General features: G+C 45.3%; 1 long non-coding RNA gene across 1 annotated transcript; it reads right to left on the bottom strand.

Moving 5' to 3' along the window:
• Positions 1 to 1,317: 1,317 nt before the first annotated feature.
• Positions 1,318 to 3,097, bottom strand: LOC147727302 (uncharacterized). The gene is made up of 3 exons (XR_015309464.1): positions 3,030 to 3,097; positions 2,634 to 2,737; positions 1,318 to 1,400 (listed from the first exon to the last, which is right to left on the bottom strand). It is a non-coding gene; the product is annotated as an uncharacterized LOC147727302 (long non-coding RNA).
• Between the last annotated feature and the right edge of the window lie 21,602 nt (positions 3,098 to 24,699).

Here is a 24,699-nt window from a genome sequence, read left to right as displayed (position 1 = left end):
TAAGCGTTTGGTATTATTATAAGTTAAATGTACTAATTTCTTACTCCCAATCCTCCTATTGTAAAGCTTAAAATCTCAAATGTTTCTCAACACACTGATTTAATCTCTCAGTCTACCTATCTTTTTCAGATCATAACTCATAGACAGCCTAACCTCCATATTAAATTGTTTCCACAAAGCAGATCAAAACCTTGTAGTAAACTAACACCTGCTGTGTCTAACTAGAAATTGTGGAATACTATGTGAGGGAACGATCTAGTGTACAAATGTCTGAGGTACCTCTTTAAAAGTTGTAACCTTGTTAATGCAATGAAATGACCCATCTTGGTCAAATAGTCCACTACCATTAAAATTACTCTGCAGATCTGACTCTTAGGTAATTCCACTACAAAGGCCATTGACACTGCGAGCCATGGTGTAGGTGGTTTGGGTAATAGTTTCAAAATACCTACAGATTTCACATCAGAACTCTTATTTTCTTAATTTGAGCAGAAAATAAATCTAAGATATCTGTACATATTGCATAGCATCAGTAAACAAAGCTGGCCAGTGGCCACCAAAATATATTTTACTTCCACATAAAGATTTATCGGTTCTTCAGTGTTCAGAAATTCCAGAATCATGAATCCAGCTCATACTTTGCTGTGAAAGTTGAACAGATGGCAAATACATTGTCTTCTCTTGCAATAACACCTCATCATTTTCACATATTTTTCACATTCCTTAAACCAATCTTCCTTATTTGTCAACGGTATTTCAGCAGGCACTTTTATAAAGCCAACTATAGATTAATCAGCCTACAGAATGAATATTCAAGGTTTTACATGGTGAATTTAAGAGTAGTTAATTAAGCAAGTCCTTTTCTTTTTCCAATTGATTTTGTCTCTAAATAAACCACCTGCTTATCCATGATGTGGACCTGATCTGGAGTTTATTACATATCATAATCAGAAAAAGAGAGATAACAACAAATGTATTGGGACAATTGTCCATAAAACATTCTAAACACCAATATGTAAATTCTAAAAAAGCATAAAACATACAATTAAGACCGATGTAACCCAATCCATTTTTAAAACCCTGTCTAACAGAGAGCATAAGATGTGCAATGAGAATTTGCCTAGCCTTAGTGCTGGTAAGTTCCAATTCCATTAAGGACTCGGAGGCGAGGATTATGCCATTCTTTCTATCGCTTTATTTTCCACAGCAGCAAGAAAAATATATAACAAACTACTTTTCCCATGAACATTCGGGAAAAAACAAAATCGAACACGAGTCTTATCACAGTGTCCATGCACCGGCAGCTCCCATCATGCTCTGCTGTCCTTTCCTCATCCTCTTTCTTCGCGCGAAGCCCATATACTGGTCCAATCGCGCATCCTGTTTGGAATTCTCAGTCCCTGCAAAAGAACACATCATCAGATCTAGCCAGTTCCAACAGAACGTCATCAATCAAAAGAAGAGCAGTACAATGCAGAGCAACAACAGTTCATCGAGTAGAGGATCATAAAAGATTTACTGGAACAGGTAAGTAAAGGACTTAATTAGCAAACAATAAAATATTTACTACCCTAATGTGATCCATATATCATTTACATATAACAAATGACGTTCAAATAAAGCACATGATAAGTAAAATATGTGTCTGAATTATAATTTATTTTTGATATATTTTTTAGAAAAATATTATTTTGTCCATTATTTTTTTCCTTTCTTTGGTTATTTCATAATTTTTTTTTCAAAATACATAAATTTTACATAGACAGTAAAGAATACAAAAAGACATATACATAACGTAATTTTGGTCGATGTTTTTACAGATGTAGGCAATACGTTGTTAAACAACGCGCGTTTCGGCCTGTAGCCTTCATCAGGTGACCGTCCTACATGTACAGCACAAACATTTACAGAACAAAAAATGCACAAAGATCTGTAAAAAAGCAAAAAAAATATCAGTCATTTGATAACCATGGTTTGAAGCAATGGTTGCTTAATCTCGATATATGCAAACGTAAATTGCCAGGGTCAGTTCAAATTCATAATTGTCAAACTGTAACAGCTTCTAACTTTTCTCTATTTTGAGTGATTACATGATGTATTATTTTTAAATAATAGAAGCAATCTTGAGTAAGGTTCCATACTAGGTCATTTCATCAAACATTTGTTGTATTCACTTCATATTGTAATTGAGAATTTATTTCTATTTTATTACATGATTTTTTGTAAACAGTTATATATAGGTATCCCTCTCTCATTAGGTTTCCTTTTTAACTTCAGTTATCATCATCAATGTCATCATTTTTCATTTTGTCTCAAATGTGACATGGCTAATACATTCTGGTATTCTTATTTCTTACAATTCATTATACCTGATACTTAATGTGAAGACAGCCAAGCTGACTTAGAAAGTAAACATTTAGTTCAATGCATAGAGAGTTAATGGTTGAAAGAAAAATGGAATAACGTTTCCCTATCAGGATCGAGAAACAGAAGAAAGAAAATAGTAGAGATTCAGAGAAAAATGAAAAACAAAAAGGTATAAAGTTTAGTATTAGCAATTCATCTTATCTTTATATCAAGGAGAATATAGCCAGTTGATCAAAGGGTGATTATTGTTCAACATCATCACTTACTTATAAAGGATCTCATGCAGTTAATTACTCTCTGGGAATTAATTCTATTCTAGCACCTCCATTGTAGACTCTTGAGGGAACAGCTCAAGACTTTTATTTATATTCTGCAGAAAGAAAAGAGCTTATCAGAAATTTTTGTTTCCACCCTCAACTTAATGGGGCAGAGCATAGCTGAGTTATAATTATTAAACACATTCCGTCCCAAATTTGTTCATGGAGAGGCAAGTGGAGCTGGTATTATACAATATAGTTGTCCTATTAGAGTGTATGCATATATTCTCGCTAATTTAAACTAAAGGTAAGGTTTTATATTAATGTATAGACACATGAATTAACTACAGTTGGATCATCACCTCCCATAGTATAATAAGGCCTTTAGGGGCAAGAAAATGGTACCTTGTATTTATCTTGGACTTTCATTAATTGCTCCTCAGTTCGATGAATTTGTATATAGTAATGTAGCTGGAAATTGACACAAAAATATTTTATATATTTCCCGTCAGTATGCTAAAATGGGGCCCAGATATGAAGTGCATCCATTATTACAACTATTGATGTTTAGTTACCTTAGTTTAACTCTATACCGCGGTAGCGTGAGGTTCTATTTTGGGTCGATTTTAGCGTTTGATGCAATCATTGGGTTCAGAGAACTAGTAGTGCCGTCTGGATTACTTCTCTCGGAAGTTTTCTTAAAAATAAGGACACAGAAGAGAGCGTAATTAGCTATTGTAATGATATATAAAACATCAGAAACATAGTTTAAATAATCCGACTAAAGTTATCTGGTTACCTTAAATGTAATTAAGCACGCTATAACTTGGGGATTCTGTTCAAACCAGCTACGAATGATTTTTCGGCCATAGTTAGAGAGGGACTATTTCTACTATCTTAGTCCATATGTTCGGTGATAGTTAGCTTCTCTATCTAAAAGAGAAAACACGAAAAACAAATAGCAGGATTGGAAAAAGCTAAATGTGCATGATAAAGCTATCTACTTGTGGTGGTGACCTTTGTTATTTACATACCTGTGTTGTTTGTGGGCTTGTAGTAGTCTGGGGTTATCTGGTAACCGGTCACGCGGATCCGATGGTAGAAGGAACGTTAGCATGTTTGTTCCTTTATATATTAGCGCTAACTAGCTGGAAGCGTCTAAAATCAACTCAGCTTGGCAAACATCCCATGGCGCTTAGAGAAATCCGTCATTGCGGAGAGACTTGTTTATGAGAAAAATAAACGATGGACTCTGGCGAGCGCCAGAAGCGAAAACACGCCATTCTGCCTATGATGTTCGAAACCCGGACACTAAAAACGGACAAAGGTATTCTCCGTGACCGATTCCATTACCAATATGTTCATAGACGCCAGATATACTAATTATCCATTATCAATATAGCGTAGTACTAATTTAGTATTTAATCCGAGTCTTAATGGTGGCAGTAATAATAAATTACATTTTCTTTTATTCATTAGGATTTCCTAGTTGTCGCTCAGCATTGGACCCAAGTTTGTGAAAAAAAGTGATTTATTTGTCCATAGCGCAAATTTCAGTGCGTCAGTGTATATTTTTATTGGAAAGTTAGAACTTGCTCAAATGATCAATATAGTAACGAGATACAGATTGAAATGGATTTTATGCATATATATGTCCAATATTTTTCAGCCGTGATATATATGCCATACTCTCCATGTACAGAATAAGGATAAAAGATTCTGTAATTAGTGTCTTATGGCTATATAATAGCTTGTTCCCATGGGATTTCTAAATTGAGTCCCGACTTAACTGTCTCTAAGGAAAAAATCCAAAAGACTTCTCGTTTGTGTCGGACCTTATCTGGACATAAACCAGCTTTGGGGACAATTTTTTCCAGAATAATCCACTGGATATCTTCTGGTTTATGGTCGGCTTCTACACAGTGGGCCACTATTGGTGCATGCATTTTTCTTGTTCTGATAGCTGATTTGTGTTCAGTTAATCTGATGTACATGGATCTGGAAGATTCTCCTACGTATCCCTTTTTGCAGGGGCATAACAGTAGGTAAATGATATTTTTGGTTTTACAGTTCGTGATATAGCTGTTCTCTATTGTGATGCCATTGAATAGAAAATCAGTTGTCTCAATGGTTTGTGGGCAGATTTTACAGTTCCCACATTTGAAATTGCCAGTCACCGGAGCCCCGGTGATCGGATTTCTATATAAATTCCCAAGTCTTTGAGATTTTTATTTTTGCGGTATGCAAACAAAGGCTTAGGTATCAATTCCTGTTTGTTTTATTTACATTTAGTATATGCCAATGGGAATATAGAATCTGGCGGACTTGGTTGTTAAGTTGAGAGTGTCTAGTAACAAATACTAGACTGGCATCTTTCTTAGGCTTGGTATTATTAAATAGATGTTGCCTGTCATAATACCTGGCTCTTTTACATGATTCCCTAACCAGCCTATGTAGGTAGCCTTGTTCTATGAATTTCTCCTTCATTACAGCAGCTCTTTCATCGAAATCTGTAAGATGAGTACAATTCCTCCTAAGTCTTAAAAATTGACTAAAGGGTATGCTGTTCTTTTGTGTCATAGGATGGAAGCTGCTGTATTGAAGGAGAGTATTGTGAGCACTAGGTTTCACAAAAAGATCCATGACAAGAAGACCTTCATCATGTTTAATGATCAGGTCAAGAAATGCTAGTTCTGTTTTGCTTTTCTTTTCCGTGAACCTCAGGTTGGTATCGCAGACATTCAACCATTACATGAAATCCTGTAACATATCTTCTTCGTCGTTCCAAATAAATACAATGTCGTCAATATATCTTGACCAGTAAAATATTGACTCGAAAAATGGAGCTACCTCATTGAATATGTGCTTCATTTCAAAATGTGCTACATAAATGTTAGCGATCGTTGGGGCGCAAGATGCGCCCATGCTAACTCCCTTTGTTTGCCTATACATGTTGCCACGGAATAAAAAAATGTTATCAAATAAGATGATCTTAAGGATGAAATTAATATTGCAATCTATGTCATACAGTTCTATAAACCATTTGGTCGCATCTATGGCGCCTATACATGGGATATTAGAGTAAAGACTCTCAACGTCCAATGTCACCATCCATTGACGGTTAACATTGAACGGTGTGCCTTCAAGTTCTTTGATGACGTGACGGGTGTCCTGAATGTATCCTGGTATCTTATCTATATAAGGACGCAAAATTGCATCCAAATATTTAGAGATTGGCTCAGTAACGCTCCCAATAGTTGTTACAATGAGGCGAAAAGGTGGATCTCATTAATTTGTATGCACTTTTGGGATTCCGTAAATGCTAGCCATTCTGGGATTATCTATGTTCATATATTGATGATCTTTTGTACAAATATCGCCATTATTTAATGCTTTGGTAGTTAGTTCAGATATTTTATTTTTAATTTTAGACGTAGGATCTTTAAAGATTTTTATGTAGTAGTTGGTGTCGCTCAACATATTTTCTATTGTTTCAATGTATTTATTGGTATCTAGGATGGCGATCCCGCCACCCTTGTCACAACTCTTTACAGTTATCTTGTTAGAGTCTTTGAGTTCCATTAATGCGTGGTAATCCTCATACGTTATGTTGTAGGGGGTAGATGGTACAAATTTAGTGGCATTATTAAGTTTCTTAAGAACTATTTTTTCAAAAATTCCCACCTCTGGTGCAACCTGTTCCAGGGTGGGAGTACAAATAGATTTAGGGGCCAAACCTGATCTATTAAATTCTGAATTGTCGGTATCTCTGTTGGAAAAAAAACTTCTGAGTCAGATTTTGCGGAAGAAGGTCATCATATCGTTGAATAATTCAAATTTGTTTAACCCAGAATGGGGAACAAAAGAAAGTCCCTTAGATAAGACTGAGTAGGTAGAGTCACTGGCTTCATGGCTACTAAAGTTGAATATAGGGATCGTTTTCATTGTCGCCAGTACCTGGCATTTCCTGTTTCCAGGTATCGATCTGGGTTCAATTGTTGATGGTCCTGGAAGTTGGGTTGATATTGTACCTGGGGTTGGTAGGGTTGTTGATACTGTCCTTGTGGTGGTTGATATTGTGCCTGGGGTTGATATATTTGATCTGATTGATACTGGCCCGATGGTTGATAGGATTGGTTTTGTTGGTGTTGGTATTGGGGTGGATACCGAGGTCGATAATTGGGTCTCCAATTTCCTCAATTGCGGTAGCGCCCTCCAAAAATAGGTCTATATCCTTGGTTAGACCTAAATTTATTGTCTCGTGGTTGGAGTGACGACAAACTGGAATTACTACCAGAGTCTGAGGAATTGGAGAAAGTAGTGTATTTTTTAGGGGCCTGATTGTGGGAATCCGATGTATTGTCCTGATTGAATGTATCTGGTTGTGCATAAAAATTATCTGCTAAGTATGGGTATATTTTTTCTTTACTGAAAATCTGTAAATCTTTTTGTAATTTGTCCGTTTTTCTTTTGAATAGATAATCACTATATGAGTTGAGATCTGTTTCAATGTCATCTAGCTTCTTTTTAATGTCAAGTATTACTGTAGAAGATTTAATTTTATCTTCCAAATCAGAAATTTCCTTGAAAAGTTGCTCCAATACCTCCTTAGCAGTTTCCACGATAAGCATCATATGGTCCCTCGAGCACCGGTTAGAAATGAGGGACCATCGCTCCAAAAAATGTTTGAGGTGTATGAAGAGACCAGGGATGTTTTTAACTTGAAGACCTAGAGGAATCGTTCCAGCTTTTAAATAGTCTAGTATGAATCTACCATGGAACTCCACTCTTTTAGCCTCTTTCTTAAGGAATGACAAGTTTATTAGGTCTTCATTCTGTTCGGTATTGGTAGTATTCCTAGAGTCAAAATCTACTGTGGATCCTACCATGGAGGCAAAATCCTCTTCTGTAAAGCCAAAAGATTTAATGTGGCCATTTTTAACGGGGTACGAGGCGATACAGAAGTAGATGAAATTAAAGTGAATTTGTTAATCTGCTTGATCAAAGATAGATGTATTTAAGCACATGAAGTTTAGACAAAAGGGAAGGAAAAAGCGAGAGAGGAAAAAGGTATATAACACAGGAAGAGAACTCTTAATATACAAGTGTATCACCTAGACACAGTACATTTGTAATGACAGAAGCTGTAATCACTATGTTATAAATGACTTATATGTCTAATTTACTTACATTGCATACGGGGAGGGTCCACTTCCAGGAAGTCACTGGGGGGGATAATCCTCGCCTCCGAGTCCTTAATAGAATTGGAACTTACCAGCACTAAGGCTAGGCAAATTCTCATTCTATGGCAGGACAGGAGGCTTCGGATTATGCCAGTTCAAAGCTTATCGACAACCAGCCGAGCTACTTCTATAACTGGCTTGAAATAGAACCTCTTGAATGTGGAGTCCGAGGACCAATCTGCCGCTCTCATCAAATCCTCCAGTCGAGCCCCTAGGGCAAAAGCTTTTGAGGCCATAGCTCCTCTCGCCGAGTGAGCTCCAAATTGCTTGGTATCAATCCCCGCCTCCTGCATTACCCAACGCACCCAACGGGCGATCGTTGGCGAAGTAACAGCCTTGTACGGTTTCCGTAGGGCAATAAGAAGTTGTCTCTCACCCGGAGGGCGAGTATCATCAGTCATATCTTCATAAGCACGGAGGCACTGCACAACGCACAGTTTGGGGGAGTCCTGAAAAGCCGGGTAGGAAATAACCCTAGTAAGGGTCTTAGTCCGCCTACTGACGGTAAAAGAAACTCCATCCGGAGAGAAAACTCTGGCCGTGATATCTAGCGCTCGCACATCCGAGACCAGTCTACAAGATATCAGGCACAACAACATAGCTAACTTAGCCGTCAACTCTTTACAAGACAAGAATCTGTTCGGTTGCCAAGAAAGTAACAAATTTAACACTCTGTTAACGTCCCACAGGACGGAGTATCGAGGCTCTGGAGGCATCGAAAGGCGGATACCTCTCAGGAGCCTACAAACCAAAGGATGTTCACCAACTGGGGAACCCTGCACCAAATCGTGCCCTGCTGAAATCGCAGACCGGAAGGTATTGATCGACCGATAAGCCAGTCCCTGTTGAGCTAGTTTTGCCAAGAAATTCAGGACATTGACTACAGCTGCCCCCACGGGATCAAAATTCCGTCGCACACACCAACGACTCCATCTATGCCATGCAGATCTGTATCGCTTGGTCGTGCTGTCCGCCCAGGCTTTGGAAAGCAAGTCCTCTGCCTTTCCCGAAAGGCCCGGGAGCATCCAACGATGCCTGAGAGCCTCCATGCCATCAGTTGCAGAGAGCCCTCTTGGACCAACCTGTGGGGAGCTCCTTCTGGATTGAGGAGAATGTGAGGAGACTGGGGAAGTAGGATTGGAGAATCTCAGGAAAGTTCCAGTAGAACTGGAAACCAAACTTGAGATCTCCAGCACAGAGTGATCAACACCACCTGCGCCAACTGACGGCGTAGCAATGCCGGCACGCGCGTTATCATCGAGAATGGGGGAAACGCATACCCCTGCTCGACTGACCAGTCCTGGAGGAACGCATCAGTCGCCTCCGCCTGAGGGTCGGGGCGCCAACTGAAATACCTCGGAAGTTGATGATCCAGACGGGATGCAAAAAGGTCCACCCAGAATGGACCCCACCGGTCCGAGAGCCTGGAGAACAGAAGAGGATCCAGCTTCCAAACGCTGGCGTCCAGGATGTTCCTGGAGTGCCAATCGGCCACCTCGTTCTGACGTCCCGGCAAATACTCCGCCGTGACCGACACCTGATGATCCAGGCAAAAGTGCCAAAAGTCTCTGGCGAGGTCCGCCAGCATTTTGGATCTGGTGCCACCCAGATGGTTGATATAACGGACCGCCGACACGTTGTCCATTCTAAGAAGGACGCAAGATTGCACTCTGTCTTTGGTCCAGCATTGCACCGCGAAGGAGCCCGCTAGTAACTCCAAGCAGTTGATATGTAAAGAATGCTCGAAAGCGTACCAGGCGCCACCCGTGGAGAAATCCCTGCACCTGGCTCCCCAGCCTGAACGACTGGCGTCCGACTCTATCACAATGTCGGGAGCCGAGCCAAAAATCGCACGGCCATTCCAGGCTTCCATGTGCGTGAGCCACCATCTCATCTCGTCTCTCACATCGTCTGATAAAGGAACCAGCTGAGAGTACGTTAGCCCTTTCCTGAGGTGGTACGCCTTCAAGCGTTGCATGGCCCGATAATGGAGGGGACCTGGAAAGATAGCCTGAATCGAAGACGACAACAGGCCTACCAACCGCGCCAGGTGACGCAAAGATATCAATGGCTTCGCCAGAGTTTGGGGTAATTCGTGTCTGATCTTCGACATCTTCCTGGCGGACAGACTCAAGGTGGAAGACACCGAATCTATATTGAAACCGAGAAAGGTCGCACACTGGACGGGAACCAGAAGGGACTTCTTCTAGTTGATTACAAAACCCAAGCCTTGAAGAAGGTTGATCGCGGACTGCAACTGAGACTGCAGGTGCCTCGGGCATTGGTCCGTGAACAGCATGTCGTTTAAATAAACGATCATTCTGACACCTCGAGCTCGTAAGGCCTCCACAGCCGGACGCAACGCCTTTGTGAAGCACCATGGCGCCGAGGATAGCTCGAAAGGTAGTGTGGTGAACTCGTAAACTTGATCGCCCCACCTGAACTGGAGAAAACGACGGTGTGGAGGGACGATCGGGACCGCTAAGTAAGCGTCCTTTAAGTCGAGCCTGACCATCCAATCGGACGGGCGTAAAACATCTCTCAAGAGGTGAATCCCCTCCAACTTGAAATGGCGGTATACCAGCCATTCGTTGAATTCTTTCAAATTGATCACCGGGCGCCTGCCCCGTCGACTTTGTCGACTAAGAAGAGATTGCTGAGGAAACCTGAGGGGTGTTCGCAAGCGCAACAAATTGCCCCTTTTTGGAGGAGGGCAGCGACCTCTTCGCTCACCAAAGCCGCATCGCGCTGGGAAAAGGTAATGGGGCGAGGACGCTGAAGCTGACACGGACGGCCATGGAACTCCAACTGGAAGCCCTGCACCGTCTGCAGCACCCAAGCATCGCTGGTAAGGGAGGCCCAGGCTGGGAAGAACTGCGCTAGTCATCCCCCTACTCGCAAGCTCACGGAAGGTAGCACACTCACCTCGTCCACCGCCCTGATGTTGGCCTCTTTGACCACCACGTCCTCCGAACTTTTGCCCTCTGGTGGGGTAGAAATTGTTGAATCGGGCCTTGTCCTGAAATTGCCCGCGTCCGGAGCCTTGTCCTCTGTCAGAGCTGGCGCCTCGACCGAACGAGCGGCCCCTGCCTCGTCCGGCCTTATCAAAAACACGAGGGACGAAGACCTTTTTGATGTTGGACTGAGCCCGGTCTAGGGAAATGAAGGTCGCCACGAACTTCCAGAGCTCCTTAATAAAAGGATCTCCAAACAAACCACCCTGGGCCACAGCGCCAGCCTCGGACGAGGCGAGGTCACCCAGTTTGGGGTCTACCTTTATTAAGAGCGAACGCCTCCTCTCTGTCGAGAGGGCGCAGTTGGCATTGCCCAGAAATATGATGGCGCGCTGGGCCCAGTTCGACAGCACCTCCGGGGAAATCATGTCCCCCGACACCTTGGCTTCCTCCGCCATGTCCAAAATTTTCGTCATGGGGCCGACCGCATCCAGGAGCTTGTCCTGGCATGTACGCCAGGACCTGTCTTGAAGAATTTCGCCAGGAAGGTAGCCATTTTTGGGTCGATGTCAGGAGTCATGGCTACCTTACCCTCAAGAGAGGGTCGAGGGCACTCCGCCCGAAGGCGGCTACGGGCATCCTTATCCACCGGCCTCCTGAGGCGATTCGCAACATACTGGGCCACATTGTCGCATGGGACCCATTCGGACGATCTGGGGTGGACGATGTTGTCCCGGTCCAACATGTCCGACGGACCCGTGGAGGTGGATGGTTGAGATGGCAGCCACGACCTGGAGGAACATGCCTCCTCCTCCGAGTCCGGAGAGTCATCGTCCTGCTGCAGCTCTGGGGACATAGTACGGGGGTAGGAGGAGGAACCTCCGCTGGGAGAGGTTGAGGGGATTGGGAGCCCTCCAAGGCCATAAAGGCACTCTTCATCCTCGCGAAAGCCGTAGGGTCAACCCCCTCAGTACAAGGCTTTTTAGGGGGAGGGGGAGGAGGGGACGTGTCCGGGGCAGAGGCATGCGCAGGGATTAGAGCGGCAAGTTTAGCATACGCCTCATCCAAACGCGCCGAGAGCCGTTGCTCAAAGGGTACCATTGCCTGGTCTACCGCCCGATAGATCGAGTCGTCGACCACTTGATAAAAATCATCGTCCAAGGGGACATAATTCAGAGGATCCTCCTCCGTATACTGGTCCGACTCCCTCTGCATGGTGAGGTAAATTAGGCTCGAAAGGCAGCGAGGTCCGCAAGGAGACCGAAATTGACCCCCAAAGGGCACTCTATGGTCTGGGGAGTTCCCAGCGATATGGGTGGCCAGAGTCACACAATTAGCGGGACTAGCCCTTGGAAACGCTGCAGCCCTCAGATTTCGGGGGCGCCACCCAGCGAGGCGTTCCCACGCCGAAAACCGGCACAATTACGACCCCGAAGGGTGTTCAAAGTCTCAGTACAACCCAAGAGGGCGTCAAAGAAGCAAGGGGAAACCTAAATTGCGACCCCAAAGGGTGTCAGAGCCGGGTGGCCGGGTACAGGCTACACGTTGGTGACAAAACCGCGCCAGAACGCTCTAGAAAGCGTCTGACGGCGGTCCCGCAGCAGCCGAGACACCGACCCCTAGCGGCGAGTTAACCGCACCGCACACTACTGGGCACCAGAATCGCGTGAGGAGCGCCGAAGCGACCCGCGATTGAAGAAGGGAATCTGTGAGGGAAGAACAAAACAACCGCATGACCCAGGGTCAAAACGCTCAAGCCACAGAAACCACAAACCCAGGAGAGAAGAAAAAAACGACTTAATTTGCTGCGAGCAGCGAAGAAAGAGGAGGAGGAAAGGACAGCAGAGCATGATGGGAGCTGCCGGTGCATGGACACTGTGATAGGACTCGTGTTCGATTTTGTTTTTTCCCGAATGTTCATGGGAAAAGTAGTTTGTTATATATTTTTCTTGCTGCAGTGGAAAATAAAGCAATAGAAAGAATGGCATAATCCGAAGCCCCCGGTCCTGCCATAGAATTCCTACTGCAACATCCATAAGACGCATTTCATTCAATAACCAGACACCCTAGAATATGTTTGATATTTTTAGAATAGGACCTTTAAAAGCTTAATAAGGTTGGCCTCATATAAAGCACAATCCAAATGAAAACGGCACAACAAGCATTTCACATTGAGGGAGCACAGGCAAAAAACATTTTCAGCCTGTACCTCCCTATACCATTCGGGACTAGAAAACATTGGGTTACACCCTCAGTCTCATTTTCAAAATGACCTCAACTAGCATGGGGACCGGTAATTGTGTCCATATCCAATGTAAAATATACTTTCAGCTTATTCCCTCAATGCTGGCTTACTTGGAAAGAGGGACCATACTTGTCTCGTGCGCCATACAGAGCGCATAGTTTTGAGATCACTCTTCATAAGCCAGACATCCCTGGCCCACTTCCTTCTCACTAACAAGAATCTCTTCCCAGCATAACTTGGAGACTTTTGTAGCTTCTTTGACCAGAGATAACTTGTTTAGAAACCTCAAAGTGCAGGAGTTGGCCAACAACTGTCAGAATATCAGTTTCAATTACCTTCATTTACCCTGTATCATAATTCCCGGTGTAAGGAGCAGTAACCTCTTGAGGACTGCACTTTCCAGTAGCTCTCAACTGAAAGAAGCGTTGAGTGCAAGAATCTATGCCCCCTGCAGGGTGAAGGCAGGTATTTTCACTTCATAAGCTTTTATAAGGGGGGCAAGTGACACGCCTCTATACCTCTGATTGAACTTGGCCAGTCATCCTGCTTGTAATGTGGATCTAAATGTAACACTCTCTATATGGGCATCCAATTTAAATTCTTATAGAAGGTCAGTCCCAAATATTTATGTGAGTTCACCACTTCAACTGGTAAGGAATACAGAACCCATCTAACCTTAGCTACTCTTTTTCCAAAAACTATTATATTTGTTTTCTCTAAACTGATTTTTAAGGAGTTCTTTCTACCATAGGCATCACAGGACTCCAGTTTCCTTTGTTTGCAAACCAAGGAAGGTATAATCTAGCAAGATCGAATTATCCACAAAAAACAGACATGGGATATGCACTTTGCCTACTTTAGGTTAAAAGATTTTGATAAATTTAAAACTGCTGGTAAGTCTGACAAAAATAAACTAAAAAGGGTCAGGCCAATTCACACCCTTGTCGAAGGTCATCCTGAATAAGAACCCTTTTTGATAATCTCCCCAACATCTCAAGTTCCACCTGTGCCCATTTATCAGTATGTAATACCTCTAACATACTGAGTAAATTGGATGGTGCTGGGGAGCCTTCAAGTAGCCACGCGCTTTAGGAATCTGCAGAGCATTGCATAGCATAGCGTATCTTCAAGGAGTGGAATTGTTCCCACAGCAGGTCGCTTTCAACTGTGTTAAAGGCTGTACAAAAATCAGTAAAGCAACAGAACAGCCTCTGATTAATTGCCAATGATTTCCCTAACAATGGCCAAAAGGGCAAAACTGTGATCTACAGTGGAGTGGCCTTCACGAAGCCCACCCTGCTTAATAGGTAGGAGTTTATTTTCTCGTCCATTCAGTCAGATTTGTCAATACGAATTTGAAAACACCTTCTCTGAAAAATCCAGGAGGCTAATCAGTCTGTAATGTGAGGGTTGTATACCATTCCCTTTTTTTAGAATGGGCTTCACAAAAGAGCCTGTCCACTAAAGGGGGGGTGGGGGGGGTAAAGCCCTGTGGTGCGTATCAAACTAAACAGGCATAAATAAACACTAGCCCACCAATCACTGTTTGTCTTGGTTAAAACTGCTGGAATATTATCTGGACCTGCTGCCCTGGTTAGTTTAATTGATTAATTACACATCTTTATCTGTTTTACAGAGAACCAATCGGGTTCAACACTCTTGGATGGGCTCCTCTGAGCGTTGGGCAGCAATGGCAGGGAACCATATAAATCCTCCTGGTATGAAACCCAGGTATCCCCTGCAGTCATGCAGGTGAGTGTCCCCAGATGAGGATAACAGGCTTTATTCACACTCTGGCAAAAACACACTCTGGCCTCCTGACTGTATTACCCCTATCTTGTCATTCCAATTGGAGCGGTAGAAGGCAGTTCTTTCTCTCTAAGGAAATACATATACTGAGTTTTCAAACAGTTAACTTAATCTTTGGAGACTACTTAATCTTAGTCTGGACCGTTTTGATACCCTCCTCAAATGACTTTCCTCTTTCTGACAGGCTGCATCAAATCAACCTTCCTCATTACCCAAACCTGCTGACCACACAACACACTTATTAAGGTTTCCACAAATACAAGTCAGCACATTTTCTAAAATCATATTAAACCACACAATTCTATATTCATTGGCCCCAGTGAAGACATCCATACATTCAGAAACTTGATCCGCTGCCAGATGATGGAGTTACGGTTGATCAAGGTGAGTTGTAAGTCTCTGACGGATGTTTAAATCAAGGGTGCAAAACCTTAGTGATAATCGGGACAGAACATGGGGCTAGATGTACGAAGCAAATGAATACCGATTTGTAAATTGCGATTCTTATAGAATCACAATTTATGAATCAGTATTTAGTATATATGAATGTGAGTGACTGGCCTTTACCGATTTAGTACGAGTTTCATTAGCTAATTAAGGAATCGCAAATAGCGAATCGGTAAGTAGTGAATCTGGTCACAAAAACCAAATATTTACCTGGCAGTGAGTGATGACATCACAAACAGGACGCACAGAAAGCTATAAGAACACTGGAGAGCTTTGGACAGGTGCTTGTCAACTCAATCCAAGTGGGGTCAGCACCACTCTCAGACAACCACCCCTGGAAAGCAGGATAGTGTCCCGGTATAATCCTGAGAAGGACTATGCCCTTGGTTAGAGTAAGAGAAAATTTCAATTTTCAGAGAAAGAGTTTGAAATACTCACTGTGTTTCCAATTAAGATGTCTTGTTTGGGAAAAATCCATCTCTGTGCCAGTGGCACAGAAGACAAAAATATGGCTCAACTTCCAGGAGTCAATTAACTCTGTGGGGGTCACACAGAGATCTATAGAAGAGATCCATAAAAGGTGGTACACTCTCTGAGCCAGGACGAATTTGAAGTTGGCAACCCGCAGAACTGAGGCCCGTGCAACAGGAGGAGGTCCTCCAACTCAGCCCTCACAAAGTCCACAAAGTCCTCTTGAGGAAATGATCGAGTCCACCCTGGAGCCAGAAACTGTGTCTGGACTCAGCAATATTTACATTTCAGATGCTCCTGCTACTTCAAAGGGTAAGAGTCATACATACACTTACAGTGTTATGATAACCTGTTCGCAGCAATGTGTGAGGCAATATTGTAACCATGTTAGGCTAGAAAATGTTTACCTATGATAGAATACAAGAAAAACACCAGTAGTACTGTTAAACATACCTTAGTAGTGCATTATAGGGTATGTAGTCCTCTATTATGAACACCTAAAGCACAAAGCAAACTTATCATACTTGTACATTGCTTCTCTACACAGATATTCCAGCATTAACAGAACGTGAGTCTAAAGGAGCAGGTCAGGAAGATACACAAATGTGCATTGACGAAGGGAAAGAGACCAATATGCCACATACATCTCCCCAGAGGCAAAGCAGCAGTCCTGAACATGGCATTCACAGACTGCCCATTGATGAAGTGGATAATGCAGGGAGTCCAAATGTCACAGAAGAACCTGCATGAAGGCACAGAAAGGCAACCTAATCCCAGACCAGCGTCCACAGATATGGGTGCTACCACACAGGTGTTTGGTGGTTTTGAAGCCTCTATGTTGAAGGGACAGCACCTACAACTCATTCATTTAAAAAAAAAAAATCGAAGTTTATTATTTTACGCAAGGAAATACAGCAGTGGACAGTCACCAATTTCACTGATACATAAAATTAATTACAAACTCAAAATCGAACAATGTCTACATCCAGTCAGCAATTGGCGCCCACATTTTCGCCCCCAATGCCCTTCTTTCGGCACCCTTAAATTTGTACATAGCGGATTCTATATTATACATAAATAATGATCTTTCCCGCCAGTTAAAAAAAGAGGGGGGGTCAGTATTAATCCACTCCCTAGTGATACAGGCTCGGGTACCGCCATGCAGATAAAAAGAAAACACGTTAATAGTTTGGGTCTTGGAGTACCTGAGCCTATGCCAGTTAACACCAGCTCTACAGTTACCTAGACATCACACTTAACAACAGCAGCCAAAAAACGTTCAATTTGTTGAAAGAACTCCCCAAGCTTAGGACATTGAAAGAACATGTGTAAGACATTGGCTGCGTACAGCCCGCAGCAATTACATTTCGTCCCCACTGTCGTACTCCATTTAACAACTTTACTAGGAGTGTAGTAAAAATCATGTATGCAAATAAAATGTTGAGATTTCATCATCCCGGTCATCAAAAATTCGGAGGCAAGTTTAACAGACTCATAAACATCAATATCAGGTATCCCCAATTTGCTTACCCACTTCGCCTGACAATTATCTAGATCACCCCAAATTCCTGCATCAGACATGAGTACAAAATACCAATTGATGTTTGTTTCTGCAAATGTTCTAAGAGGAGGACTTTATTCATACTAGTAACTGAAACAAATGGTGAGTTTTGAAAAAAGCTGTGTATCTGAAGAAACTTAAAAAAATCATTTTTGCTTGAGGAGTACTCTGTAACTCCTGAAAAGAGGCCAGTTGGCCATCAAAAAACAAATCGCCCAAATAACATACTCATTTCAACTTCCACCTAATGGCAGGTAAATCACAGAAATTCGGGGGGCGTGGCTAGCAGCCAAGCATGGCGGCAGCATAGCGTAAGAGCTCCTGAGGGCACTGTGGCCTAATTACCAATCCGACATATTAATCCGACACATAGCTCACCTGAAGCGGCGGCGGTCGGGTCCAGGTTCGAAGCGGTACCACCCGATCCGTTTTTGAAGGCCAACGGAGTCTGGAAGCTGCTCCGACACCCACTGGCGCACTTGGGCCTGCGCCCGAAAGGGAAGCACCGGACTAGAGTGATCCGCCAGCCCCGGCGGAAGTGAGACCGGGCCGGCTTAATTGTGGAGGCGCTTCCCGGCGCCCATCATACACCGCAAACCCACTCACGGAGGAGTCCGGCACGGATACTGAACCTCCTAAGACGCCGCCCGGGGGTGCGGACACAATATACGCCTGTCAACATCTGCCTCATAAAGCCGAAGGGAGACGGACCCCACGGAGGCAGGCGGAGTACGGAGCAGCCGGCGGCACGGTGCGAGACCGTGTCGCACCCCAGAGAGGCAGTGATCGGCTCGAAGCGGCAGCGAAGGACGGAGCGCGGCCGCAACGGGCAATAAAGACACCGCTTGCCCCCTGAAACGGTGCGGATCCCCGTAACAGAACCCGGCCGGCGGCGGTGGAGGCAGGTACCCCCGGGGGCCCGGCGAGCGCATCGCCGGCTTGCAAGCAAAATCGGAGGGGCTGGCAGCGCCTATCCTGCGCTATTAACAACGGCAGTCCAGACACAGTGAGGATCCAAAGGTCGAGGCACCAAGTAACAGACACTCTGCCAAGGCCCCGGACGATCGGATAACGCACATTCAGCGCGTGGCCCACCAGTAGTGCGACAAATGCCCAGCGGGGAGCCCCGCAGGATGGTGCAGTATCTACCCTGAAACAAGATCGGACAGAAGTAAGTCAGACTGGGCATTGCGCATTGCAGAGTGGAGAACAGCTTTCACTGCGAATACTAGGGCGGAGGGCCAGCAAGCACTGAGAGAACCCTATCACCAGTGCGTAGCGGAACTGCGACGAGACAGCCTACACAGTGACAGGTGGCTGAGAGAAAAGTTCCCCACGGTCTCGAGACGTCACGGTTATACGCCGACCCACTGGTCCCTGACCCACACACGCCGGGCGAAGTTCGTGGTAACACCTAGTCGCGACGCAGTGGGGACGAACCCGATCCCCACAAGCCCCAAGACATGGCGGGCAAGGGTACTAGCAGTGGGTCCGCGCAGGCCAAGCTGGACAAATTTGCGTACAGCCAACATGCATAATCGCAGTCCAGTGGGCGGAACTCCACGGGGACTTCCGAAGAAACAGAGGGGACCAAGAAGGTAACGTTAGAAGACATCATGAGAACCCTCTCGGAAGTCAAAACTACAGTAGGCTCCATCTCCTCTGAAGTCACGCTACTGCGAGCAGACTTTCAAAAGATGACCGAAAGAGTATCCCAGGTGGAGGTGGTCACGAAATCTCTTGTGGAGGACACGTCGGAACTACAAATAGCCATGGAACGTGTGGAGAAGGTCACCGGGCTTCTACAGGACAAGCTGGACGATCAGGAGGGGCGTTCTCGAAGAAATAATGTACGCATCCTCGGACTTCCGAAAACGGAGTGGAAGGGAGCTATGGACCTCTACATTGAAGACCTCATAAAAACCAAACTGCAACCAAAAGGCATATCCCACTTCTTCTCCGTGGAAAGAGCACACAGGGTTCTGGGCGGAGTACCCAAACCAGGAGCCACTCCACGGCCTGTGCTGGCCAGACTCTTCAATTGCAGGGACAGGGACGCCATCCTGCAAGCGGCGAGAGTCTCCCCACCAGTCAAGATTCACAACGCAACTCTGGCCTTTTTCCCGGACTACACGGCGGAAGTGGCCAGGCGCCGCAAATCGTTCACGGAAGTGAAAAAAGCACTGCGAGACAGGGAATTACCATATTCCATGTTGTTTCCTGCCAAGTTACGGATTGTTGCCGATGGGAAGGCGTGGTTTTTCGACAAACCAGAAGCGGCGCAAGACTGTCTTGAAGGTTGGCGACAGGTGGGGCAACAACATCGTCCACACAGAGAACGACCCAGTCAGCGTAGCGGCAAGCAACTGAGCGGACAGTCCAACCACTCGACTCGTCAGGATGGCCCGGAAGAACCTGAGCTTAACGATACGCAAGATCTCTTCGACTCTGGACAACCAGCCCCGGTCTGATGTCTAACTATATCTGAGAAGGACAGGGTGTGACACGATGGACCTGGGTCCCGATGCGGCTGAGTAAGGTGGGCACAGTTAGTGCCTGTAAGGGACTCACCAACCCCATGAGCAAGTAAGATAGTTGGGGAAGGACTAAAGCACTCTGCAAAGTTGGGGACACGGGCGGGGGTTTGTCCATGGAGCAGGGGAGCAGGGAGGGGGGATGGGGATAAAGTTATGTTGTTCACGTTTCTATTTTTAGCCATCACTCAATTCACACGCCACACAACCTCTCTAGGTATAGCCACACGCCGGCGCACCATCATGACACATAAAGTCTGCATTAACCTAAGCGTCACACTACAGGTACCACTATCCCGACGTTCTCATGACCCGACCACTTCATGCAACACCCGCCGGGAGTAGCTCCAGGACGGTAGAGGTGCCCCCACTGCGCCTGTTAACTTGGAACGTCAGAGGCCTAGGGGACAAAATAAAGAGGGGATTGGTGTTGCAGGCCATTAAGCGACAAAGCCCAGATTTAGTCCTACTCCAAGAAACACACCTTGCAGGGACAACGTGTAAAACGCTTGATAGGCGCGACTACGTAATGGCGATACATGCAGAATTCACCACCGGTTCCAAGGGGACAGGGATCCTAACGAAAAAGACATCGCCCTTTATCATTACGCACCGCGTGGCGGACGACCAGGGTCGTTTCGCAGCTATACACGGCCAATGGGAGGGGAAGCCGCTAAATGTAGTCTCTGTATATATACCCCAGGCGCTCCACTCCATAGCACTGCCTGCCCTGGGTAAATTCCTCCTAGACCTCCCTGAAGGAGACACGATCATAGGGGGGGGCCTGAATGCCATAATGGACCCGGCGATGGACGCCTTACCCACCAGAGACCGTTCAAGAGGGAACACATCATTACCTGACTTTCTAGAAGCCTTGGGCATCACGGATGTGTGGCGGCACCTACACCCCGCGGTGACACAATACACTTACTACTCAGCAGTGCACAATAGCCTATCTCGCATAGACTACTTTTTGTTCCTGGGGGTTGGGCTGGGAGCTGTGGACAAAATAGACATCCTGCCCAGGGGTATATCTGACCACTCACCAATCACTTTATCTCTTACCACCGGGGAAAAGAAATGCGCTAGAATTTACCCAATATACCCGAATTACTTAAAAGTCCCTAAGATCCGAAAGAAACTCAAACTAGCGACAACACGCTACTTCACAGAAAACAAGGGCACGGTGACCTCACCGTCAGTCTTGTGGGAAGCATACAAAACGGTCCTCAGAGGCGCGGCAATAGCAGCAATAACAGGACACAAACGGGACTCCCGGCGAGAACTCACGGAGATGAACTGACACTCAACGACGCAAACACTGCTCACATGGCGACTCCCACCCCAGCCACAGCGCACACACTGCGACTAAGGCAGAAGCAATACCAGACCCATCTCAAAACGACAGTTCAGGGCTACATCGCCAGCACTGCACACAGAATTTATGATGTAGGTGACAAAGCGGGAAGAATGCTGGCATTGTTGGATAGGAGAAAGGGGGGTGCGAGGGGGATTCAGAAGCTTCACACTGCTAACGGCTACTGACACACCCGGAGGAAATTGTGCACACTTTAGCGATTCACTTTCGAGATATATACACCCCGGAACATACCATCACCGCGCAAATGGCATCGGCATCGCTAACTGGAATCGACATCCCCAGTATCTCACACGAGGTTATGCAAGACCTAGAGATAGACCCGACAGAGGAAGAAATACAGTTATCGATTCAGGCATTGCAGTCAGGCAAAGCATTGGGCCCTAATGGATTACCCGTGGAATGGTACAAAGCAATGGCCTCGGAGCTTAGTAAACCCTTGTTAGAAATGTATAAAGAGAGCAGGGACAGGGCAGAATTACCACTTGACCAGCGCACGGCCACGATCATAGCTATACCGAAGCCAAGAAAACCACCAACTGACTGTGCTTCATATCGCCCAATATCCCTGCTTAATATAGAGGCCAAGTTCTTGGCCAAGCTTCTGGCTAACCGTTTGTTGCCACACCTGCATACCCTGATCCACCCTGACCAGTCAGGCTTTATGCCTAATAGAAGTACAGCATTGAACCTCCGGAGGGTCCATGGGGTTCTGGCTCGTGCGCACCTCCTCTCAGAGAAGGCAGTAATTATCTCCCTCGACGCCAAAATGGCTTTTGACCTAGTAGAGTGGGAATATCCCTTTGAAGTACTTGTACGTGTGGGCTTTGGGCCGAAATACATAGCCTGGATACGACTCCTATACACGAAACCGGTGGCACAAGTGGTAGCCAACGGCCACATCTCGCTGACATTCCCATTGGGCAGAGGGACTAGACAGGGGTGCCCCTTGTCACCCTTACTATTTGCATTAGTACTTGAACCCTTGGCAATTCTGCTTAGGACGACACCCCTATTCAGAGGCATTAAATGGGAGGAAGGATGGGAAGATAAAATATCACTATATGCAGACGACATGCTCGTCTATATGGTCGACCCTGATGTCGTAATCCCAGCCCTGCTGGATCTCTGCAACACGCACGGGAGGGCCTCGGGGTATACCTTGAACTGGTCAAAATCAGTGATATACACACTGAAGGGCCCAGCACCAAATCTACAGGAAGATTGCCCTTTGGCGACGTCGACGACCTCCTTTAAATACCTAGGCATTGTCGTCACACAGGATGCATCAGCCTTCTTTAATAACAACTTGAAACCACCTATGGAACGCCTGCGTGCAGACGTCAAGCACTGGGCAGCTCTACCTCTGACCCTCCTAGGGTGGGCAGCCTTATATAAGATGATGGTGCTGCCAAGGTTCCTCTATGTATTAGAAAACACCCCGCATCTTGTCCCACCGCGATACTTTCAACAAATTGCGGCATTGGTCTCCAACCTGCTCTGGAATAATGGCCCGGCACGTATAGCCTACGACAAACTGGTGAAGAGTTGGTATGAGGGAGGGATTGCACTGCCCAACATACAGCTATATTACTGGGCAGCTCAACTTAAAATAATCAACCAATGGCTCCACGCCCCGAGAGACGACCCAGCATATCGAGCAGATTGGTCACAGCTAGGGACAGATTGTATGCTATCGGTGCTATATAATAAACCACAGCTTAATCATCTGGCTGGCCCGACGCGACACACAGCGGCACTGTGGCACATAGCACAGGCACGGTTGGGCTGGAAAGGGAGAATCACTAAAATGACGCCACTATGGGACACAAAGTCACTGGGGACCCTGAGAATGTGCAAAGGATTTGCGCAATGGGATCAAATAGGCATTTCCACGGTAGGGGACATGTGGGACAAAGACACAGTAATAACGTTTCCACAGCTTCAGCAGCAATATGGCCTTAGATCCACGGAGACATATAGATACGTACAAATCAGACACGCATTACTCCGGGCGATTCCAGCGGGCACTGACATACCGGAATCCTCACCACTAGAGGATAGATTACTAACAGATTTTATGCAACACAAAGCGACCTCTCTTACCTATAAAAAGCTAATTAACAACCTGGAGGACCCTACACTGAAACTGAAAGAAAAATGGGAAAGGGAGGTAGGTGAGATGGACGAATCAGAATGGAATGAGGCTTTAGCCTCCTCGAGAGAGGTGGGAATTTCGGCAAAGTTCCGACTGGTGCAACTAAAAATTTTACACTGCATCTATTATACTAGAACGCTGCTCCATAAAATACATAGAGCACCACACCCCTTTTGCCTGCGGGGCTGCGGGGAGGAGGGAACACTGTTTCACACATTATGGGACTGCACACGTATACAGGAATTCTGGAAACAAGTAATGCGTACTACCTCCCAAACACTTAAAATCTCTGTTTTGCCTGAACCACGCAAATGCCTCCTAAATATCTGGGATCCCAATGACCTAGACAGATATGGCCTAATCTGAGCTACACTGGCCATGACGGTGGCTAAGCGAGACATCGCGCAGAAGTGGGGGGCTCCGGAGCTACCCACGGTGAACAGATGGGCTAAAAATATGGATGCGCTAATGGTTACGGAGAGGGCGGTTTATGTCCTTCGAGCCTCCCCCCGTAAATGGAACAAGGTTTGGGCATCGTGGAATGTCTATAGAGGAGAGATATGTGAACCTCTGCCAGAGGGAGATGACCTAGACTCCGAAGGGGAAGATGAGTAGTGGAAAGACACGGGGAGGACCACCTGTGGGGGCCGAATGTAAAGGTGGTTAGAACAAGGTGACTAAGCAGTGATGGAAGGGAATACAGGCTCACTATTGGACAGAATGTTGTGGTATCACAAATAGACATGATGGCTTAAGTTTGGGGGGGGGTAGTTTCATTAGGTTTATTATGATGGGGGTTCATGTTAAGCAACGTGATCGGAACAATAATTGGCAAAATCCAGCAACTGCGGATTGGACGTATACGAATGGTCACATTAGCCTTAGGGGGGGTAAACAAGGTCAATGTTTGAAATTGTATGAAACATGTTGCATGATGCGGAAATGTTATTATGACAAACAGGAATTTATGAAGGAATGTACCATGATAACTGCTTAATATGCCTTCATGTCAATAAAGATTTTCAAAAAAAAAATCACAGAAATTCGCAGAAGGAAGTAGACCAGACGTGGCAAAGGGTGTATATGCATTCAGTTTAGTTAAGCCCAAATGCTTTAGAACATTTTGCCACACGCCAAGTGCTGCTTTCAAAGTCTTGAATTTCGTTCTTTTATAGTAGCTGCTTGAGAAAACAGGCTTTCATTCCTTCTCCCATGGTCATCTCACAAATTGACGGAGTATTACAGGCAGGAATTCGGGCTAATGAATTGAAGGGT

This window comes from Lissotriton vulgaris, chromosome 3_1 (assembly GCF_964263255.1).
Source record: "Lissotriton vulgaris chromosome 3_1, aLisVul1.2, whole genome shotgun sequence".
Classification (NCBI taxonomy): domain Eukaryota; kingdom Metazoa; phylum Chordata; class Amphibia; order Caudata; family Salamandridae; genus Lissotriton; species Lissotriton vulgaris.
Note: the sequence above shows the minus strand (reverse complement) of the source record. Positions and strands in the feature narration are given on the sequence as shown.